This window comes from Passer domesticus, chromosome Z (genome assembly GCF_036417665.1).
Source record: "Passer domesticus isolate bPasDom1 chromosome Z, bPasDom1.hap1, whole genome shotgun sequence".
In the NCBI taxonomy this organism is placed as follows: domain Eukaryota; kingdom Metazoa; phylum Chordata; class Aves; order Passeriformes; family Passeridae; genus Passer; species Passer domesticus.
This window is the reverse complement of record NC_087512.1, coordinates 56,474,795-56,495,629: the sequence shown is the minus strand read 5'-3', so window position 1 is coordinate 56,495,629 and position 20,835 is coordinate 56,474,795. Positions and strand designations below refer to the sequence as shown.

General features: G+C 36.8%; 1 protein-coding gene across 10 annotated transcripts in view; it reads left to right on the top strand.

Annotated features, from left to right (window-relative positions):
- Window positions 1–20,835, top strand: part of PAM (peptidylglycine alpha-amidating monooxygenase) — a 118,661-nt gene that overhangs the window by 13,851 nt on the left and 83,975 nt on the right. The window contains exons 2-3 of one of the 10 annotated variants that reach the window (XM_064404918.1): window positions 14,258–14,471; window positions 14,623–14,825. The exons of 7 other annotated variants lie outside the window; for them this stretch is intronic. The gene's annotated coding sequence lies outside the window, so the exon portion shown is untranslated. The remainder of the gene's footprint in view (window positions 1–14,257; window positions 14,472–14,622; window positions 14,826–20,835) is intronic. 2 more of the 10 variants (XM_064404919.1, XM_064404921.1) reach the window with 2 other exon arrangements.

Here is a 20,835-nt window from a genome sequence, read left to right as displayed (position 1 = left end):
GTAACTGTTTTATGTTGCAGAGGATAAATCTACAAGAGTGTTCACAATATATCTTCCTCTGACAAGAAAGTACGGATGTATCTTTCATGATAGCCTGCTGCCTGCAGCACGGGGTGGCATGGGGCACATTGGCAGATACTTTTGCAGGAGTGACAAAGAAGTTTGATACCTGGTTTTATTCCTCTGAGGTACCAAGTGCATATTGCTTCTTTGTAACTGCTTTTATATGGTGTGATCTGTTTCATCTTCAAAAGAAATTGAATTGAAAAAAATAAATAGCTATCAAATCTGCTTTGCTTGTGACAAAGGAAGAAAAAAATTATTCATACCTGCTTTCAGACATTCATTACTGTTTTTATGTGGTCTTCAAAAGACATCTCTGATTTGAAGGCTGTTCTTCTAACAGTATTCTGTGTCTGATACTTGGCCTTTTATTCCTAAGGATATGTGAGGATGATGCAGATAGATAATTCAGTCCTACATTATCTATATTACTAGATCAATTTGTGTACTTTAGTTTCTATCATGATACATATCAGTGGAAATTATGGGCATGTGTAGTGAATTGGTGATCAATTCAGTTCTTCCACTAGCCTTACCTGGCTTTTGAATCTAATCAGACTGGGAAAATATAAAAAAATTACGTACTCAGTCTCTTTATTTTATTTTTTGATAGGCATCAATGAGTTAGAGAATTGGTAATGTTTTTTTGGCCATCTACAAAAGTCTTACCAACTTGTTTGACATACTCCTGCTGTTGGGATAGCCATGTGGGTCTTGTGTGTGCACTCTAATAATTATTCTTTTTGATACTGCTGTGTTTCTTTACCATCTTTTTGCTTGCTGTAAAATGTGTTTCATAGTTGGCTAATGTAGCAAGAAGTTGTCTGTTCAGTTGATTACTTGTGACTATTTCTTGCAGTAGCTGCTGGATCATAAATTAGTTGCAAGTATGAAGCAATTTGTCTTGGAAAACTTGCTTTGATCTGGCATAATTTCTGTTGTGTCTGTGCTTAGGCTCATACAACTACTTGATTATGGGAGAGAATTTTTGATCTATGGATATGTTTGCTTCTTGGGTCTTCCCCAAGTGGTTTTTACTAAGGTTTGTCCCTATCCTGTTCTTGCTGCTTAGGAGTAAATAATTAGCTTCCAGCACCAGTTCTTTCACATTTTATACAATGAAATAATAGAAAACGTGCTAGTATTCTCAGTAGATTTATTATGTGAATGTTTTATTCTGTTTTGCAACCTTAAGCTTCAAGAAGATGACTAAAACATTTACTTTTTTTTATTACTTCCCCTTAATATAAATGCTTCCCTCTCAATATAAATAAATTGTAACTAGCCTTAATCTTTGGTTATGACCTCATACTTGAAAGGCCTGTTTCTTTGTACTGCTGTCAATATAGAGCTTGTGAGCTGTAAAACACTTAAAGATGAGCCTATAATTGTAGAGTTAGAGTGCACTGTAGTTGGAGATCTGGTGGCATGTTATGAGCAGGTATGTCATTGAGATTGTGTGAACTTTCTGTAAGTTGACATAGGATTTAAATGAGTGTCAGCACTTTAAATGTAGCGTGTCTTGTGAAAACAGTAATAAAATGTACATGTAATAAAAATGTACGTTTTAAAGTGTATTTTACTATAGTAGTTAAACCTTCATATCCTACTCAAAGATTTAGGTTTTTCTTTGCTGCATTTTTCATATTTCAGAATTGTTGCCTCACTAGCTAGTTTTGCTGTTGTATTTGTCACATGTTTTGCTTTCTCCTTCACACTTCTTGGTTTGGTTTGTTTTTCAGATGGTCTTGCTATAGATCCAGAACTCTGACTAGGTAGGAAATGGATCTGACAGATGTGGAATAGTATCTCTGTTTAGGGAAGTCAGTTTTCATTGGGGTACTTTCTTTATTGCCATCTCTGATACTTAAATTGCATAACATGAAACTTTGAAAAAATACATTACCAGTGTGATCAGCACTGGTCTTAGAGCTCTTAGATAAAGTAAATAAAACCTGAACTTAGTGTAGCAATAGTAACAAAGTGCTCTCAAGCCAATATTGTTGCTTAGATAACTTTGAAAATCTGCACCAAGGCTTTTCCAGTTGCCACATCACACCCCCAGAGAGAGGAGTGATTGCATTAGAATGGTACCTTAATGTAAACTTCCAGTGTTCTGTAGTATTTACTGTTAGAGCCTAACAGTGAATCAAGAGCAGCTGACCTTGGCCAAGCATGCTCCCTTGATTTGACTGGTTTTGGATGACATAGCACCTGGGGCCTTGCAAACAGAAAGGATTAATGATTTAATTCATGTCAAACCCAGGTGTATTTGTTCGCATAAGTACAGTTCCCTGTCTTCTTTGGGTAATTTCAATGTTTGGCTGCTACAAATAATGTTCTCAATATTGGTTACTCTGTTCTGTGTAGTCTCTTCTCTTGAGATTCTCTTCTGTCTGTCAATTTAGTGGATGTTTGTACACAATACATTTTAGAAATAGGCTGTAAATTATAATCTTCTTAGATGTGAGTGTTTTTTTGAAGAATTTGTGTTCACTGAAATATGATAAGAAAGTTTTTCAGGGTTCATGTTTCTTGGTATGTTGGCAATTTCAAGTATAAGCTACCATCTGTTTTTTACTAAGGTTTGTTGGTAATCTTGACAAATACTTGAGCTAGTAAAAGGGGTAGCCTTGAATTAAAGCTGCCTTTGTCACTGTTATTTATTCCACCCATGGCTCCAGGTCGCCATCCTCTCTGTTGGCTCTTGCTGGGGCTTGTATTCTAGTATTATTGTACTGTTTCTCTGTTTAATCAGTATAAATTTTCTTATTTCTTAAACCAATTTTTTAAAACCAGAAAAAACTTTCAGTGTAGGCTAAATTTTTCTCAAAGTTGTTCTCATTAATTTCTCTCTCCCTTGGTCTTGACAGGCAGTCTCCAACTTGAATAAAGAATATCTTTCCTTTAGTTTCTTCCCTCTCCCAGCTTCTTTGCTATTCTAGAGAAGAATAGCAAAGAAGCTGGGAGAGGGAAGAAACTAAAGGAAAGATAACTTTATTCTTTATTGCTTTTATTTCAGAGCAATCACTTGACCAGATCTATCACCTGACCTTGTCTTGTCGAAACCTTTTATGTCTGTGAGGAGAAGGAGTGCTATTTTGACAATACTCCTCATGAATATCAGAATGTCAGCACTGTTACTTTTGGTGCTTGTGGTCTTTTTGATTTCTTTTATTTTTTCTGTCAGTCACATTTATAATAGTTGCTTATTAAAAAATAGTATTACTGAAGGGTAGTTTTATGTGTTTCCCACATTTCTGAGAGTGTTTTGGTTTTCCTCCTTTTTTTTTATTTCTAAATTTCATTTTTTGGTGGTTTTAAAAGTAGCTCTTAGCTTCCTTAGTTATGTCTTCAAAATATGTGTTAAAAATATTTTTTTACCTTTTTTTGACTTTTCTGAATTGGTCAGGTTTTCTGTAGGTTTTGGGGTTTTGTGTTTCTATTTTTTATAGTTCATTAGTTTTCTTGCTTCCTCTAAATTTTATTTGCTTCTGTCATGTAGTTTGGTTTTTTTTGAGAAATGAATTTTGGGAATCAATATGGAATTATTGTTACATTGAATTCAGAAGGCCACTGTTGAAAACTGCACCTTAAGTTTTGAATTTGTGTTACTAGATTTTTTTTCAGGAGCAAATGTTTCCAAAGAATGGAATGTATTTTTTAATAGTATGTGATAGTCATTCTGTTGGTCAGTGTACCTATACATTCACAACAGGGCTCAGTCTTCTTATTGTGGTTATCATCAAGCATTAAATCTTTTCTTTGGTTGATGTTCAAATCATGAAGATCAACATTTGTTTCTTATTTCGTTTTTTCATCCCTGTCAAGACAACTTGACCTACATACAACCTGCAGGCATTTGGTTAGGTAGAGTTTCTGAGTTATTGTATGTGTGTATACATTATTTGAATATAAAGTCTCTTTTCAGTTATAATAGCGTATATTCACTTACTAGTAGGGAACTGATGCTTAGACCAGGTGCTTTTTGAGGTACAATCTTTGTCAAGTGTTATATCTGGTTATTACTTCTATTTGAAGTTGTGGATTTTTAGGGGGGTTGTTTTGGTGTTTGTTTGTTTTTTAATGAATGGATAGTAGTTGTCAAGGGTTGCAATTATCCCATGCTGACAGTGTTCTGCATTGCAAGTTGAAATTTCAGTTGAGGTTAGATTGGTATAGTCACATATAAAAATGACTTGCCTTGTTTCACGGCTGCATTACTACTTCGGTGAAATCAGAGTCTGAACAGTTGTGTCAATCACTTACTGAGTATGGCCTGTTTATTTTTAAATCTTCATGGGATATGGTATGGGTTGGCCTTGCTTGGCCTCACCAGATCCCCACACAGCTGCTCTTTCACTCTCCCTCCCCAACCAGGATGAGCTTAGAAATAGAGGTGGAACAGCTCAAGGTAAAGACTGGGAGATGCACTCATCAGTTACCATCATGAGCAAAGAGATTGACTTGAGGAAAATTAATTTGATTTATTGCCAATTGAAAATACACAAGAATGGACTCCCGGTGTGCTGCAGCTTCCTTCAGGGCATCTCCAGCTGCTTTGCAATGGGGTCTTTCAAAGGTTGCAAGGATGGTATCTGCTTCAGTGTGGGGCTTTTCAGGGGCTGCAGGCCCTGCTACTTGAAGCACCTCCTCCTCTCTTCCTGTCCCTGGTGTCTGCAGGGTTGTCCCTCACTTGTGGTTTTCACATTCTGGTGTGCAACATTTTTGTAAGTGTACTTCCCTGGAGGTACCGCTCTCATGGCTGAAGGGCTCAGTCCCCTGCTCTGGTCATGTGGTAGGTACCGTGTGTTCTTGGCACATTCTCTCCTCACAGAAGCCCCGCTGCAGGCACCTTACTACTAGTACTTGGGCATGTAAACCAAATAAAACTATCAATGAAAAATCAAAACTTCATGTTTAAGATAATATGAATGATTCTGGGGACTCATCTTATGTATGTGTAGTCCCACGGGACAAATTACATAGAACTAGTTAATGTTTTCTCATTGTGTTTGCACATACATCTCTTCCAGTTCAAAATAACTAGTGACAGATAAAGTAATTATTAGTTTTCTTTACAGAATCACAGAACAGTCAAGGTTGGCAGGGACCTCTGGAGCTCACTGTGGACACCCACCTTGCTGAAGCAGGACCACCTAAAGCAGGTTGCCCAGGACCATGTTCAGATGGATTTTGAAAATCTCCAAAGTTACACTCTCTACAACTTCACTGAGCTCCTAACTCACCCTCACAGGTGCCTCAGTACTTGTGCACCTTTCCCAATTGCCATGATTGATCAAAGATTATGAAGAGTAGCAGTCATGGGTGCATCCTGTCAGGACCCATGGACTTATGTATGTTCAGCTGGTTTAAGTATTCCCTGACATGATCAACTGTATGTCTTCCTTGCTTCCCCTGGGATTTGATAGTGTCATGATGTTTTGTATTACATTTCCTCTAACTTTCTAGCATATAAGGAGACCAAGAGATTGGTTCAAGTACGGTTCCTTATATGCTTCTACATGCATATAAAATATTTTATGCAGTAATTCAGTAGAGTTGGTTTATTTCAGTAGTGGTGATTTCTGCTGTTGGCAGTTTCATGTCCTGCTCTGGGTTATGGTCTCCGTCTCTTTGGGTGCCTCCCAGTGAATCACAGCTAGTCCCGGGTTGGAAGACAGCGTGGGGGACACTCTCTCGTGCCCCGAGGGTACCGAGGGCAGCTAGGCTAGTCGCCTTTGCATCAGAAAAGACACTGGAGACATCGGTAGAGGATAAAGGCTGAATCTCAGCAGGGGGCCAGTCCAAGGTTTATTCGGAGCTCCCGAGGGATCCCCGCACCTCAGTGATGCGCCTTGCTCAGAGTAAAACAAAAGGAATCTCAAGGTTACATTTAAAGGGCGGGAGGAAACCGAAGGTAGATGCATTTGTTGACCAATAAAGACCCTTCAGGGATGAAACCTTAGGGATGGACATTTGGGATAGCGTATAAAATAATACTTAGGGGGCTGACCCCTGGCCTCGGACTAATCACTGGACGACTTTGACTGAAAGTTCTAGATAGAGAGGATGGGATGCTGAGTGACTGACAGAGAGTCAGGGTGGGGATTTGGGGGATGATCTCAACACAGGAGAATGATTACACAGGTAGAGGAAGGGGGTACAAAAAAGGGGTACATCATTTGGGGAAAATAAGGGGATACAAAACCAAAACTATTACAAAGTATAAAAGCACGCTACAACAGGTTAGCTTTTGTCTAATATGTGAGAGAGCAGCTGCAGTCATCTGTCTGCCTTGAAGCACTGTTTTCTGTGTCAGTTTACTGTTTATATATAAGCAAAACATGTTTTTAATGAAATTGTGATATTTCAAGGATTATAAATGTATGTAGGTTACGTTGCTGTATTTAAAAGACAGCTAATATACTAGAGGGATCTTCTAATAGATTTACATGCAGATAAGCACAAAGGTGATTTGTTTGAATCAGTTAAAGTTCTGCTTCTCTTAGCAACTAGCTCTTTCTTTCCAATATACTATAGAGAAAATATCTTCTCTGCTTCTGTTTACTTTTTTTCTGCACACTGACAAAGCAAGCTCCATTTAAATAATAAATAAATTATTAAAATAAATAACAATCAAAAGCAATTTTCTATACTTTTTTACTCCATCAAGGATATATTGATTTTCATTTTTTGTACCTACATAGGTTTGTTATGCATAGGGCAGAGCAATCATTAGCAAAGACATGATGCAGTGGCATCTATTTTTTATGTCTATGCTTTCTTGTTTATAAGTGAAACCTTATTTGAGAAAATACTACAGCTTTTTGTGTTGCTCTTGGTTGCAGAGATGATTACCATAACTTTCATTTCACAATCCGTGGTACAAATTCTTTGTTTTAATTGAATAAATCAAGAATATCTGTTGTCTTGTAATAAATTTTGCCATTTTGAGTCATCTTCAAATAAAAATAAAGCTTCCACCATAAACTGTATTTGCTCACCATAAACTGTATTTGCTCACCTATAGGACCAGAATAAAAAAAAAGCCAGGAGAGCAAGTTGCTCATTTTGCTGTGAAGTCTTGTCTCAGCTGGGCTAAATTAGTAAATGTGTCTTGCCTTGCTCAGCTTGCCTACCAGTTGTTCTGCAAAGCATTCATATGTTCTAATTAAATATTAAGGGTTCCTTGATCAAAAATGATCTTTTATATTTCTGTGTAGAGGCTAGAGAGGAGCTGCTGGAAGACAGAAATACCACATTCATTGTAAAACACCTAGCGTGGAGATGTGCTAGTTGTGAAACTGTGAATCACGTGAGAATGAAAACTAGGTCCAACATTCTAATCCTTTTAACCTACCCCTCTGTCAGACATTTTGTGGTTACAAGGGAGAGATTGTAGCCACATGTCAAATTCTCTCATTTTCTTTTCATTTAGGGGTTGCTTGTCTGGAAGGGTAACTCACAAAAGTCCACTGTCCCAAACTTCAACTTGCAGTGGTAGAGTTTGAAGTTGGGAACATTAATGGGAAGTAATTTATTCTTGTACCACAAGCAGGCTGAGGTATTTTTATAACTCATTTTGCTATTAAAAAATAGCTACAGGCATCTGAAAATGTGGTGATTGTGAAAAAGCCCTTCTTCAGATAAGTTTCTGGTTTCAGAATTAGTTTGGTATGGACATGTCACTGAGACTTCATTGAGGTTTGCAGGCAGGGTAAATTGATCATGCTCCTTGGAATGAAAGTGTTGAAGTTACTGCAGGACTGTGGAGTGGAATGAGGAATTTTGAAATATGGGTATTTGGTTCTCTGAAGCATTTAGTTGATCTTTGGTGCATTTCTAGTCAGCCCTCAAATCAGCAAAGCAATAAAGAAATTGTGGCATTTAATGACTGAGGGCCAACCATATTTGAGGGCAAATCAGGAAATTTTCCTGTCAGATTTTCATAAAAGGCTCTGTTATCATTCTATTGGCAGAGCTGCAGAAGGCAGGTCATTGAGCATGCATAAAGTTAAGGTGGTGGAAGAAGGTTAATATCTGATTCTTTTTCAGTGTCTCTGAGGAACAGTTGGACAGAGCATGAATAAAATTTTTAGATCATGTAAAGTTGGGATTTATTTTGAAATTTTTTCTTGAAATACAGAAATGTAAAATGAAATGAGGTTTGAACAGTAAAGACAGCAGTCTTGGCAAGTGTCTCATTTTTTGCTCTCAAAAAATGGTGATGTTCTACCCCTACAAATTTAAGAGGACATCTTATATTTGCACTTAAAAATGCCTCTTGTGTACACTGAGAGTTCTTTTAAATAAATGTATCAGAGTTGGAAGAAGTTTTGTTTTCTACAAAAAAAACCCCTGTTTGTGTTTCTGTTACGTGTAGACCTTAATCTCCAGAGCTGTACTTGAAGTGTAGAGAAGACCTGCTGAGCAATTAGATTTTTCCAAATGTGAACATATAAATACCAGTGCCTAGGTACAACTTGTTAATACTTTACATTGTATCTATTTCAAAAGTAAAGTCCTGTCTCTTTCTGGTGTTCATTTTTGTAGCTTATCCCTCTGTTTTACATAAAGCAAATTTGCCCAGGCAGGAGATGTTCTTTTAAGAAGGCTAATTAAAGGTATACATAGACTTAGAGAAATAGGATATATTACAGGCCTTTGAGGGGAAAAGGTTGGTGTGGCTGAGATAAACAAGGTGGCCTGTTGAGAACACAGTTGTACTGCTGCTTTGCTCTCCCCACTTGCTTTTCCTTGAAGATACTGATGATGGTGGTGGTCATTCCAGAAGTTTGTGCATAGTGGTCCACTTCTCCAACATTGCAATATCAGAAAATGTGTTTATTGTGAAGATATGTGCAGGAATAAGCAATGTCTGTAAAAAGGAAGTGGTGGCAGCGTTCTGCTATTAATGCTATTTCTGTAAAACCTCTTAGGACTGCCCGGTCCAAATGTTTGAAGTGAAACTGGTGCTAAGAGATTTGCAGAGACTTGATAGTAGAACCACATGAAGTAATTAAAATACTTTTCTGTATATAATTTCTGTAGATTATTTTATATTTCTGTATATTTATAGTAAACAATTTTGTATTATTTATGTGTGTGTGTTTTCTCCATGGTATGACCGAGTTCAGGTACCAATGCTATAGAGTAAAGAGTTGCTGCTGGAGTGTTCTTTGCCTCCTTTTTGCCACTGATGTTGATTGTGATGAGAACTGTAGCTCTGTTTTGGCAACATGTCACTGTAGAAAATAGAAATCTCCCTTGTTTAGTTGCAGCTGTATTTATAAAATAAAACACAGTAAATCTCCTAATGCAAAATATTTTCTAATTTAACTGTATTTGTTATCCCTTACATTTCATAATACTAATAGTATGGATTTTTATGTGTAATACAAATTTAGTCATTCCTGGTTTGGGAAATAATAATCTAATTATTTTATTATTATTATTTTCAGCAATATTTTAACCATGTGGTAAATGTTCATTGCTGTGTAAGCTGGTACCTCTTACAGCTTGTTCTATACCTACCTGTTTAGCAGGTAGACAGTTACTGCCTTAAAGGGCATATGCCCAGATTTCAGTGTGGAGGGGAGATTTTATAGGAACTCATAGGATTGTTTAATGGTTTGGGTTGGAAAGACCTTAAGGATCATCTTGTTTGAACTCCTGTGCAAGGGACAGGGACATGTGCTACTAGGCCAGATTGCTGAGAGCCTCATCCAGCCTGGCCTGGAACACTTCCAGGGACTGGGCCTCCACGCTGTCTCTGGAAAACCTGTGCCAGTGCCTCACCACCCTCATATCTAAACTTTATTATATGCTATCTAAGCGTACTCTGTTTCAGTTCAAAGCAATTTCCCCTTGTAGTGGCAGTACATGTCCTTCTAAAGAAGTCCTTCTCCAGCTTTTTTGTAAACCCATTTTAGATACAGGAGGATGCTATAAGGTCTCCCCCTGTAGCCTTCTCTGCTCCAGACTGAACAGCTTATACTAAACTCTCTCAGCCCGGCTTCAGAGGACAGGTGCTCCAGCCCTCAGATTACCCTTTGGATAGAGGAAGAGATTTGTGGAAGAGTGCCAGGAAATAGGTTGAAATCTCTCTTAATAAAAGTACGAATTAATAATATGCTGTTGTGATTGCTTGAGCTACTCTGTGATTCTTTCTATTGCTGTAGAAATGAGAACCTTGAACGACTGTGGAATGTTAGTATAATAGTTCTAAAAGTTTAGGTATAACAGGAAGCCATTACATGTGGCCTCAAAAATGATGTCAGGATGGTTCTTCTACATGCCATTGTATTGTTATTCGCAACCTTATTCTGTGCTGACATCCTAAGCTTGCGCTTGTCCACAGACATACAGAAATAAAATTACTGCTTATTTCTTTTTTTTTTTTGCTCTCTTAAAACCAGACTTTCTTCAGCTCAAAGAAATACTGAGAAGAATGAAAAACTGTTATCTGGTATGTTTAATCTGCCTCCAATACCTGTCTCCCTACTTTACTAACCTAAATTGATTGGTTTTTTGTAGCAGTTACAGGAGGGATGTTGTATATACTGACCCTGACGGTATTAGCATTCCATACTAAATTAAGTTACTCTTTATGGACAATGAAGCTTTTCCTTTTATTTAGTTTTTAAAGCAGTCAAGTGAGTTAACTAGAGATGAACCGGAAGTTGTGGAATTGGCCCAGAAAAATACTTCTACCTGAGATTCTACTTGGAAAAAACTGAGATAGCAACTTAGCTGCTAAATCCAAACAATTAAGGCGTTGGATTTATTTATTATTACATCCTGTGAAAGGTTGGATGTAATTTACTAGATCTGCAGCTACTGTCTGATCCTCCCCTTCCCAAAACAGGACAGATTGTGGGAATTGTGTTTTGGAAAAATGTCGCTTTAAAGGCTGAGTGTGTCATCTAGCAATTTAAAATCATGTGTGTTTTCTTTTTAATTTTTTGTAATTATATTTTCCACTCAATAGTTAGAAGTTTATTGCTTCAATTTTAGAGCAAGCTTTTATACTTGGCTTCAGGCTGGTGTGGTTTTTTTTTTCTTCTTTTTTTCCTTTTTTTTTTTAAGCTGTTAACTTGGAAATTAATTTGAGGTGATAAGCACCTTTACATCTCATATCTTGGTTTTAGAGGAAGTTTCAACTGCTGTGGCTCTTTTGACTTGGGTTTCCTAACAGGAGCTATGTTTCTTGTAACAGCAGTCTCTAAAGGTGGAGTTGGAGGGTACAGTCTTCTGCTTTTGTTGAGCTATGGTTTTCAGCTGCTCTTTTTCTCTATTTATGCATGGGTTAGTGCTGTTAGTGTCCATTGGAGACATAATACTGGTCTCAACATAGGATCAACATTGTTATGACTTCCTGCATTGCAGGTAGCGGAATCTTAAGTGAGTTGTCTTTGTGATAAAGGCAAGTCTCCATCTATTTTCTACTGTTCTCTCTCTGCCTTTTCTCTGAAGTGTGTGTAGCATTATATACAAAAAGATACTAGGGCGGAGGTCAATACACTATTGCTCCTTAGATCAATGGTTTTGAAACCATGTGTGTACAGAAAATTTCCTATGAAAAGCAGGTATGTGAAACATCTGAGGGTATTTGCACTTGTGCTTTTTAAAAATAAGAGTGTAAAATTCGGTTGGCAAGACCAAATGATGTCTAGTTGTGGAAATGGTTGGCTCAGTGGTGTTCCTAATCTATGCATCTGATGATCAGAACTTTCAGCCTAAGTGGAAAAGCAAAACTTCTTCACAAGGGCTTGATTAATGTTAGAATTTAAACAGTGACATTGATTAAAAAACCTGTTTATGGTGACCCTTCTAGATCTCCAAACTGAGGGAATCCCAACAAAGTCTGTAATTCTGATTGGTTTGTTAGTCATGTGGTTATTCTTTAGTTTTGAGAAAACAAATATCTGCTGAGCTATTTGTATGCACAATGAAGAGATGGTAGTTCAGTTTTCTGGAAAACAGCCAAAATAATCTTATTCAGCTGTCTTTGGGCCATATCGTGTCACTGCTAGTAATATTTCCCAGAGTTTTGTCCTTCCTAAGTGATCTACTGACTAGTAGTCATTGAAGTTGAAAGAGACATGATACCAGGATAAATACCTTGTTTCACAGCATATCAATTTATATTACACCTGAACTTTAGTATTGGCTGGACTTTAGGTTTTGTTGTGAACAGTGTTTTACCCCCTAGTGCAGAGAATGTTCTACAGTTAAAACTCTTCTGTGACTTGAAGAAGATAATATCAGTGTTATGATGTTGATGCATGCAAATAGGGAAAACAGAAATGCTTATAAAATTACTGCCTGACAGTATTGCTTCTTGACCTCTGACTCCTGACAGATCTTATAGATATTAGATTTCAATAATAAATTCAAGCTATGACACTTGTAATTTAAAAAGTCACATCACAATTAATAGAATCGGGATTCAGTGCAGGGTTTTTTCTGCGCAGTAGCACACTCGCTGCCTCTGTGGCAACGTTCATTTCTTTCCGAGCAAATGGAAACCTAGTAGCGCAAGCCTCAGGAAGTTGTTAAAGCAATTAAAGGCTTCTCTCTCAGCACATTGCATGGTTACCATAGTATCCTTTGCCTCAAAGCCTTTACTGGTGATGTCAGTATGCATACAGGGGCTCTTCACAGCATCTATGTGAAGATTATTCAGCCCTCACTAAAGATCACGGGCCTCTCTCCATACATTCTGGTATCTAGTCTTATTTTAGTAATTAATAAGACTGCAAGGTAAGTGACTGTTGCTTCATATTGAATTGTTTTTATGTATCCTCACACTGAAGTGTCAGTGTTGCTTTTATTCCATTGCATTGTTCACTAAATGCATAAAGCATGTTTTAGATGAACCAATTGCATAGTTTAGTGTAATTTAAATGTAATGACAAAGTCGAGGTAATTTTCATAAATATTAAAAAAAAGGTAAAGTAAAAATCCTTGAAGTAAAAACAAATTGACTTATTATATAGTTAGAAAGTTTTTACAAATTAAAATTTGCAGCGATTTATTTTTAATCATAAGAAGATGATCAAAATTATGGGAGTATGAGGAGTATTACCTAAGACAAAAATGTTCAGTTAAAAAGAAAATTATTATTAAAACAGTAACTTAGCAATTAATGCCCTTCTCATATTGAGAAAGGGCTTTGATGTTGCAGGAAATTCTACATTAAGGTGGTATGTGTTGTCCACAAGTACCTCTCTTTCTCCCATGCATATGCAGTATGCAAGTAACTTTTCTTAACCTGTACCTGTTTTCTATTTTTTTGATCGTAACACTCCTTGGCTTATTTAGACATTTAAGTCTGTTTTGGAGAAAGAGGGCCTCTACTGATGTTTCTTAAGCAAAATGCTTAGTATGCACTGACTCATTTGATAGTTTTTAATGTTATTAATTGCAAAAGATGTGATGCATTAGAAGAATTGGAAAGACAGTCTAGTTACAACACTGTGCCTTTTGAGTATCTTTAATTCCTTGTGTACTGAGATTTTTTTTTTTCCTTTCTAATATAAAGATATATATGCTCTTTTTTTCTCTCTCTTGCTTGGCTAAGCTGTTAGTTTGGATAATAATATAGGAAAGAATAATATTTTAGATAAACTGATAACTCCCCTTCCAGTTCTGATGCCTATTAACTTTGACATTTGACACTTAAAAAAATAAAGTCTGTTTATATATTTAATGCAATTTTTGATTGTTCACAGTGTCTTCCTTTATGGCTTTAGGAATTGTGTGTCTTTTCTGTTTCAGCTTAGGAGGTTAGGCTAGGGGGCTTTTGTTCATTCTTTTTTGTTTGGTTGGGTTTATTCATTGTTTTTTTGTTTGATTGGTTTTCAGTTTGGTGTGTTAGACACAATCAAGCGGTATGCAATACATGTGTTTCTTTAATGATGCCTGTCTAAGGACGTAGTAGTAGTTGGGAGTTGGGAGCTTTTTTTCATGTTTATTAGTGGGTTTGATTTGTTCTTCCTCCCACCAAGTTTTTGACTCCATGTTTGGGTTTCACATTCAAACAGTTCATTACAGAAACAGGGTTTCTGTTTGTTCTTTCCCTATAATCCTGTTAGGTCATTTATAGGGGTGCATGTTTGGGTGCACTCTGGAGATCTTCCATTATAGTGATGTCATTAATCATTGCTGTTTTCACCGTTCTGAGCAGAAAACAAGCAGGATTACAGGAGGACTGAGAGGAAAGGATAAGAACTACTTTAAAGAAAGAAACATGTTTTTTTTCAAACAATGCTGTGGTACTGACCTATAGAAGGACATCACAGAATTAGCATGAGTATCAAAAAGATGAAGATGAAGAGAGAGATAGTTGCCTTAAACATGGGCTGAAGAAGTTCTTGAAGGAAAAAAAAGACTTGAACAGGGTAAATTGGGAATTCTTTCAGTTTATACTACCTAACAATAGAACAGATTAGAACATTATCTAAGGTAATGCTAGTAATTTTTGAGGATGCTAAGTTAATTCAATGCTGAGAAGAGTAATCTTGCTCTCCTGGTGCTCTTTTCTCTCTACAGCAGTCATGTGATGCGTTTGTTTAGTGGGTTGATGCAACATAAACCTAGTCTGTAGCAGAGCAGAGAGCTTTTCCACCAACTGGCAAGATAAGCCCTTTCCACTGGAATCTGTGGCCTCACAAAGTCAGTCGCAGTAGAGAAGACTGGTTTAATTGCCCTGCAGAGCTTTAGCTCTGAGCATATTCTGCTGCATCAATTTAGCCGTAAGTACAGCTTTACCCTAAAATCTTGGTGGGTTTTTATGGAGATAAAATCTCCCTGTTCAAGTACAACTGTGAGAAAAAGTAGCTGGTTGGTGCATGAGATTTTGTGGTCAGTTTCTGAATGTTTTCCCTGATACTTAGGGAAGTTACTATTCAGATAGACATCCTAGACAAATTTCTGATCTTGTTTGAACAAGGAAATTGAGTTCAAGAGCTGACGCTAGGAATGTGCTGGCTTTAAATGAGGGTGCCCTCCCCTTGTACCTCCCTCCTTGCTCCATGGCTGGTCATGTGTACAATTACATATGTGTTTTGTGTGCCTGGTGGGAATATATGCTTAACCTCACCATGGCTGGATGTGGGAGCTGAGACCACCTTGCCTTTCTTGGTCTGCATGATCTGGCCAGATTTTCTTCCAGCACAAAGCTTTAAGCATTTTTGCATAGTTATATATTTAAAGCATGCAGCTTGTCTTTGTTTGCACAGAAGTTAATAATAATAATGGAGGAAATGCATAGTCTTTCAGAATCAATAAAGTTTACTCAATAGCATCCTGTCTCTTCTGTCATTATTTGTACACATGCATGTGGAATGGGGCGATGAAGGCTCTGTGTTTTGCCTCGTATTTCAGTCAATAGAAAAAATCTTGCTAGAATTTGCTTACAGAAATGTACCTAACATTTTTGTTCTGACAAAATGTAATTACTGGTAGATAAGCATTCATGTATTTCTGTAAGATTCGATAATTTAATCAAGAGTGTTAAAAATGTAGAAAAATCCATAAGCAACTGTGCAACAGCTTGTGTCTTTTTGTCTTCTTTTTTCTCCCACATTATTCCAAAAATCATGCTTCAGCTGTGCCCCAGAGATACAGGGATTCCCTTCTGTAGCTGTATGAAAATGAGGAACAATCTCCATAATTTTATCTGTTTTTTTTCTAAGTGCTTTTCTTTTGTCTGGAACCATATGCACATGTTTGTTTAAATCTGTGTAATAATAATAAATCAGATGGAGCTGTTAGATAGGAAGAACTGACATTCTCCTGAACAGATTTACAAAGTTCAAGGCTTTTATAAATAGTTCCGTTCCATGTTGACTGGTAACTAGCATGTTGATTTCAAAAAATATATTCTGTTCTGAAAATATTGCCTTCTGGTGTTGGGAATATTGTCATATCCTGTGAATATGATAATTTTGTAGTGACAGGTGGCTTAGAGAGGAAAAAAACTATAAAGCTAAATATACAACAAAAATAATAGTATGCTAAGAAAAACATTTTAGCATTCTCTAGAGCTTGTTAGTCTGAATTGGCTGGTTTGTCTCTGTCATGTTTATTTATAACATCTAATTCTGGAGAATTTTTTTAAAACCAAGAGAATCCCTTGACAGTATTCAGTGTGTTCTACATGTGGGGGAAATGGGACCTCACTGATACTTTTTTTCTTAGAATTTAATTTTGAGCGTCTTCATTTGTACATGCAAACATGTATAGGTTCTGTTGTGTTTTTCAATCCCCCTATTCCATACCCTCTTAGCCTCCTACCGGCTAGATGGTGACAGGGAAGGCAACAAATCCCCACTTTGAATCCTCGTTGAATCCCAACTACCAGTGACAGCGCAGCATAAACAAAAGAGCAGCACACAGGTCGCGGGGTAACTTTATTCAATGGTAAAACTTTCCCTCTTCAGCATCCCAGTACCCTGAACTGGGGGCAGACAGTAACTTATATATGGGGTCAGGTCCCAAGGGAAGGATACAATATTTAACAAATTAGGAGAATTGGGAGTAAAAAACAAGGCGGGGAATGCAATGTATGAAGCAATAAAGAATTTCAAGGGAGGAGAACAGTTTCAGTGAGCTAATAAAGTTTGGAGAAATACAGAACCAACAGGGAAATTTCTGGAAAAAAGGCAGGTTCGGGGCGAGACTGGCATTTAACTAAAGGAGGAGTAAAAAAGATCTGCAAAGAGGGCAGGGACAAAAGGAACAGCATAAGGAAACTACAAAATTACAAATTCTACAGTAAACATACTAATAAAACAAAAAAAACAGTGTTGTGCATCTAAAAGAGGCATTAATTTATGATTGAATAAAATAGTGCTGTTTCTAAGTTTACACCATGTGTTCCCTCAGGCTGTAGGTGAGGGTTTGGTTTGTTTTTTTTTTTTAACAGTGCTATTTTTATATTATTTTATATGCACTAAAATTAGTATTAAAGTAAATTACTTCAGTTGGAGGTGCTGCTGGAATCTTGGCTGAAAAAACTTATATGTACTTCAGTGAAAGCTGCACATTACATTGATCCTGAATCTTATTTTCTGTTTTCTGGATGTAGATCTGTAAGCTCTTTATGGTGGGAAAGGGTGGGAGTCAAAAGGGAGCTTTAAGTCTAGAACTAAGCCAGTCCATCTGGTTTTCTACAGGATTGGTAGTCTTGGACCTTCCTGCAAGGTTTCCATGTATGACTTCCATTACATGCTGAGACACTCTGAGTGTTTGTCTTGTTTTAGAGCCGAGTGATAGAAGTAGGCTGGTGAATCTTGGTGTAAGGAGTCTCTTACCAGCTTTTCTCCTTACAATACACCTGAAAGAAGCTTTAGTGTATGAGAAGCACAGTGGATCCATCACTTGTAAAGAAAGGTCAGACTGCTACGAGGAAACAGAACTGTTACAGCCACTGTACAATTTCTAGAGTGGTTTGTTTGTTTGTTTGCTTGTTTCTTCTTTAACTAAAAAATTAACATAATTTGAAGGCTGTATTTTATTCCATCGTGCTTTCTTAGAGAAATCTCTGCAGAAGTGGTATGTGTATTTAAAGGAAAAAAAGGAGCAAGATCTTCAAAAAAGTACTGTAGAACTGTAGTGTTGCCACATTCTGGTGTTTAAAGAAGTCTGTACAGTTCATCAGAAGGAATGTCACAGTACAAACTTCTTAGAGGTTTTCCTAAAAAATCTAGATTGAATCTGAACCACTGTGAAATACTCCATTTAGTGGTATGCCATCCATCCCTGTCCTTTTTGAAGAAACCTACCTGCAAACGGGAATGCCTCAGGAGTTCCATGGCTGCCAGCTCAGGTGTTCACTGCTGTAGACTTCTTGGATATGGTAACTGTTCAGTGAATGACCAGACTAGTGTGGAGTGCTTTTTCTTAGGCTTATCCCCCATCCTGGACCACATAGATGAATTCACAGAAGGATCCTGGAACAATTAATCAGTTTGTCTGAGTATGAATCAGTGCAGTTTTGCAAAACTGCTGAAAATAGTAGCTGTTTCCTCTTCTAAACTGACCAGATTCTTAAGGAGCAAATGGCTTTGCAGGGGAGATAAAAGGCTGATTCAGTTTCTTCTTTTCTGTGAGGGTCATCTGGCAGCATTAAAGAAAAACAGAGGAATGCAAACAGCTAAGCATACCATCCATTCTATTAAAGACGCAAAAGGGAGAAAGACACTTGGTCCCAAACTTGTGATTTCAGGAAATCTTGGAAAGGGGACTGTCTGGTTTCATGTACGTTTGTGTCAAATAGCAAATTATGCATCTTGGGACATAAGAAAGCCATGTGAGGCCATCTTGTTTGGGGCAGTAAAAGAATTGTAACCTGTTACTTTCATCCTAAGAATGTGATACTTGGCAATTTCTTTGTTTCAATACAAATTTGTTTTTCAACTCATCCGGCTAAAAAAAAAAAATCACAAAGCACTTCTGTTCTTGAGAGCTAATGAGGCTTTATAAATATATTGTCTTTCAATTAGAAGTAAGTTTGAAAGTGTATATTTTATTTTACTAGTTGGTTGCAGTAGCTCACCCATTAATAGGAGTTACCTTGTAAAAACTACAAGTGGAAAGTATTGTATTTCTGTTTGTCTGTAACTAAATTAGATATTGTAATTGGGCAATACTCCACCTGATAGTCGACTCCAGAGTAAGATTTTTGAAGTGTCCAATTTAATTGTGGTGTGTACTTTCTCTGGTGAGCTTTATTAAGGGCAGCGTGACTTTGCAAGAACTGGGGTGATGATGATTTGTTGCAGGCAGTGCGCTGGTATACATGGGCTTGATTTTAGTTCTTGACATGGTTACAAGAGGCCTTGCAAGAACACGCGCTGTGGTTCCCAACCTGTGGTGAATTAGCTACTTGTATCATGGAAGCACTAGGAATAGAATTCCATGGAAACACTTTTGAATTAGTCTTTTAAGATATATCTAAATTATATATAGGGTTCACATGATACCCACAGAGAGATATAGAGAAGTATGTAGTTATTTTTTTAAAGTGTTTCATACTCTTCATCCTTGGTGTTCTTTGGGAAAGGTTTTCTTGTATCAGTTTTTTCTTAGCCTTATTTATGTGTCAGAGCTCTGTAATAAGTGTGCTTACTCGTCAAGTGTGATTGAATATTATGCAGTTCTTTGTTATGTTTAACAGTTGTGTGTTACATCTTTTATCTTTCAATGTTTCATCAGGTTTATGTGGGACAACAGAGTATAAGATTCTTTATTGTTAACGTAGCCTTAAAAGCTTTATTGGTGAAGTTTAAAGAAGAATGCTTCAAAAAGGAAGATAAAGACCCAAGTATAATATTATTCTTTTTGTACTTGTGTGTAAACTGTAAGCTTGCACTTTTATTTATTGAGTGAATGAGAGTTTAAGAAGACATTTTCAACATCCACTTTTACAGAAAACTATTATTTTTCAGGAAGCTATTAAACTTTATCAATATTTCAATATTTTAACCATTTCCTCTGTAAGCAGTGCCCTATGACTACCATGGATAAATTCCTTTAGTTAAAGGAGTTTTTATCTTGTAGTGTTACATAACTATGGAGCCATTGTAGGTGTAGTGGATGTTTTTGCTATAGTAATTAAAACACAGATGGAGCTCATAGGTGAAGTATGTCTGAATGGCAGTCAGTATTACTCAGTGTTGAGCGTGAGCTAACAACCAAGCAAGCAACTAAAAATCCTCTTCAGTGAGGTCAGCTAGCTGCTGGAAAGATGAAGATATGTCTGTTGTCTTGGAGGTACCATACACAGACAAGCATTACAGTTGTTGTATGGGATATACAAGAGGGCATGGGAAAAAATATATAATTTCTCACTTTTAATATGATTAGTTATAGCTATCAGTGAAATACATTTTTGGGAATATTCTAGTAAGATTATTATGGACAATTTAACAAAAATTTAAAACAATTTAAGCTTTTTTGATTGTATTTAAAAGTTGTTTTTGCATCTTGTATATAAATAGGTAAACATTTGTGTTTAGCTGGCAGATTTGCATTATTAAACTATTTTTTTTCAAAAGCAAGTTGTCAGATTTTAATTTGTTGATTTCTTTAATGGGCACTATTATTTATGTTCTAATTATTGGTTTGTATAACATTATGACTGACAAAACTGAAGATAGGGCTACCACCGAATGCCTGGTTCCCCACTGTATTTGCTAATGGACCTTTAGGATTACTTTGTTGTTTAAAACCAACCAGTGTTTAGCAAGAAAACAAACTTCAGATACATGCTGCATCTGTTTTCAACCAGCATCTTGAAAGAGCAATTGTAATTTATGTCTTTTTGCTTAAATGTCTTTAACTGGATGGTAGGAAAGCACATAGTGCAAATAGGCTTTGGTGTCCATCTGTTTTCTGCAGTGCATCAGCAGTAGCTGTTAAAGCCCCCTGGAAAGCTGTCAGGCATTCTGTTTCGTACTTGTCATGATGAAGGAGAGCGGTACTGGCTTTTGTTCATGTAGTGCTAAATATAGCTTGTTTTAACACAGCTGTATTTTTTGCTGGTCATCACTTTTTTGTCATTCTCCAAAAGCAGCACAATTATCGTCAAATTCAATCAGCTCTGATTTCTAAATAACTTAAAGAAAGTGAGTGTTTTTCTTTTTAGTTTAATACCAAATCAGACTTAATTCTCTTTAGCTAAAGTACAGTGCCAAGACTGATAAATGATAGAGGAGTTTTGTCATCTGATACAAAACACTTGTGGATGTACAGGATAAG